This window comes from Triticum urartu, chromosome 2A (genome assembly GCF_056163025.1).
Source record: "Triticum urartu cultivar PI428250 chromosome 2A, HENAU_Tu73, whole genome shotgun sequence".
Taxonomy (NCBI): domain Eukaryota; kingdom Viridiplantae; phylum Streptophyta; class Magnoliopsida; order Poales; family Poaceae; genus Triticum; species Triticum urartu.
In genome coordinates, this window is record NC_141874.1 from 27,037,059 (window position 1) to 27,040,326 (window position 3,268).

The 3,268-nt window shown below is 54.0% G+C and overlaps 1 pseudogene; it reads left to right on the plus strand.

Moving 5' to 3' along the window:
• Window positions 1–551: 551 nt before the first annotated feature.
• LOC147983131 (uncharacterized) lies at window positions 552–3,052 on the plus strand (annotated as a pseudogene).
• Window positions 3,053–3,268: the final 216 nt, after the last annotated feature.

The following is a 3,268-nucleotide window of genomic DNA, read 5'->3' on the forward strand; positions in this document are numbered from 1 at the left end:
AAGAAGAGTCCGATAGCTCGTTAGCGCCCGACGAGGAAGAGCCGGCGCTTCACATTGGCCTCTATCAGTCGCGGCTAAACTGGGGTGGTAGCTCCTCTTCCCCGGCCACGCGATAGCTGGCACCGCCCGCAGCTGCTCCTTCGTGGCGCCGCCGGCTACTCGTGCAGGCTGAAGTACAGTCAGAATTGGTGGGGCGCACATATCGGCTCCGGGAGGAGCAAAACCAAATCACCCAGCCCATGGGGGGCATCGTCATCTCGTTCTCTCCTCCTCCTCCTCCGCTTTGGACATTGACGATGAGGACGAGGACACACCCGGAGCTACCGATGCCTACGCCAAGGATAGCTGCCGAGACCTCAAGGGGAAGTGTCGGCGAGGAAGTTGTGAAATTCCAGGGCCCCAATCTCTTAGTATTAATATTATCTTAGTAGTTAAGTGGTGACCTTTTGGATCAGACTGTTTTAAGTTTCTCTCTTATAATATATGCAGGATCGGATTGTGTTATGTTTATATCTATGCCAGATTGCTATGTCGATTCACTCGTGACGGGAATGGCGGTGGCGCCGGCCTTGGCGCTCGTCGGGTCAGGACGCGAGGAGCGGCGGAGGGTGGATGGACACATCGGCGACAAGTGGAGCATCTTTAGGAGGCGGGGAAGGGAGATCCTTCAGAGAGAGCGGGATCCAGAGGCTGTCTACGGCGTCTTCGGCAGAGGATGCAAGGCTTCTTCAATTTAGATCGAGAAGATTCTCAATTGAAGGAAGGGAGAGCTACGGCGACAATTGAGGCGGTCGCACCGGATTTGTTGAAGCCGGATTCTCCGTCGGAGGCCGATCTGGTGAGTAATTGGGGAGAGGAAGGGGCAGTTTCCAGTGCGTTCAACACCCTGGTGAATGGGGGATTTGGAAATAGCGTCGTTTCTTGTGCGAAATTGAATTCAGGAGTTACTAGTTTTGATTTGGAGACGAAATTTGAGGAGGGTGAGGCTTATTTCACGGGAGCGGGGCACGATTTTGGGTCGCAATCTTCAGTCGTTGCTTCCAGTCGCTCTGTTGTTTGTTTGTTTCAGGGAAACATGACAGGCCAGGGCTCCCCTTCGGCTATGGCTGGGAAGAACCAAGATGCTCAGGCTGCTGCGGCCGGGTCTTGCAGCAGTCAGGACGAGCTAATGGAGGAGGCGCCAACCTCCCATGTTGAGGTGAACAGCGAGCCGACGGCAACCACTGCCTCGCCTCCCTTGATGAAAGGCAAGGCCGCTGTAGGGGTCCGAGTGGCCTGGTTCTGGCTACGCCGAAGACCTCCATTGGTTTCACTGCCATGACGACGAAGCCCCCTACCCTTCGTAGGAACAGCAAGGCCAAGCTGATCAATGACAAGCCGATCGTCATCGACATGGAGGCGGCTTTGCTGGCGGTGGCGGACAAGCTGGTGGTTGGCCGGGTACTTTCACCATACCTGGCTGACCCCCAGGCCATCGTCAACGAGCTGAAAGGGCCTTGGCGGCTGCGCGGTGAGGCAGCGGCCCAGCGGGTCAAAAGCAAAGATGGGCGATTCGTCATCACCTTCTTAGAGGAAGGAGACCGACATCATGTGCTGCAAGCTGGACCATGGCACTACAGAAATGATGCCGTCCTGCTCGCGGTGCAAATCCATGGAAGTGGTGACCCCGTGGATGTTCCCCTGGATTCTTTCAAAATTTGGGTGCAAATCCATGGGTTGCCGGTTCTGATCAAGACCATGGAAATGGGAAGGACTCTAGGCGACAAGCTAGACACCGTCATTGCGGTGTCACACAAGAACAAGAAGATCGTCAACGAGTACATTCACGTCCGCGTCGAGCATCAGGTGGACGAGCCAGTGAGGAAGTTCATCGACACAACCAATGCAGGGGACACTAAAAGGATTTACTTTTCAGTTAAATATGAAAAGCTGCCTAATTTCTGTTTGTGTTATGGCATCGTGGGGCACACTATGGCTAAGCTCTGTGGACTCCCTAGTGAGCTACGGAAGAAGAACTTCTATATCGACCTCAAGGCTCCAGCACATCCGAGGGATTTGCACACTTCGGGCGCTTCGACCGGGCCTCTCCTCGCTTATGGAGGGCTGTCGGGGGCCCCTGGAGATGCGGAGGCGGCGGACAGGTCCAAGCTCCCGGAGAGGATGATCAAGGCAGTGACCACAGGTGTCCAGAAGCTCTCGGTCGCCGCGGCGCCTTTGTTCCCACTTATGTTGGTGTGCAGACTTGTGGGAAGAAAACGCTGGCGGCCGGGGGTTTCTCCCTCCATGATGCTTGGATGAACATTGTGTCTGGCATGGAAGACGGGCCAGATCAGGTTGCTGTAGGGGTTAAGGGGGGGACTCCCTCCATCATCTTGAGTGCTCCCGAGACCCCTGCTCCTGCTGCTGAGTTGCGGCACATGGAAGATACTAACGGTGCTCCTATAGTCAGCTATGGAGATCTGGCGGAGGTGTAGGGCACTAATGGCGTGGGTGCTAGCTCCATCAACATGAGCGCCCATGCTAAAGGGGAGGCTGTTGAATCTATTCGGGGCTGATGGAAAAGTTTGTACCGAGATGAGCAACTGGAGCACGCTGCCGTTCAAGGCGTGTGTGCCAAGCATGTGAAGTTTGGTGTCCCTTCCCCCCCCCCCCCAAATAGTGGCAGCGAAACGTCCAGTCGTAAGGGTGCCTTTGTAGCCATCCTGGAGAGCACGGCTGGTAGCAAAAGGAGTCTTCCTGATGATCAAAATTTAGTGTTTAGTATGGATAGCACTAGTTCTGAGAGCTTAGAGTATAAGAGTGCAAATGATAGAAATGTTTCTTGTAAAAGAGTCTATACTGAGAGGGTTGAGGCTGTAGTTGGTGTAGATGGGTCTATTGTTCATGTAACTGAGGAGAGGGAGGGAAGAGAGGAGGAGGCTTGGGATAGGAGGGGGAATCAGTGGCTGAGGAAAAGGAGGATGGGTATGCAACAAAGGAAGCTACCGGCCTTGGGGCTACCGGTGACCTGACGGGCGCAGATGACGCCCGTCAGGAGCCATGGAAATGTTGAGTTGGAACTGTCAAGGCTTGGGTCAGCCACATACAGTTCAAGAGTTGGTGTGCCTCTCTAAGACGCACAGACCCAATGTTATCTTTTTATCTGAATGTTGAGAGTTTGCACTACAGGTTGGGTATGAATAATGTGTTTACTGTTTCTGGCCATGGTAAAGGTGGAGGACTAGCTGTGTTTTGGGATGAGGCCTACTATTGTGAGCTGAACAAATAT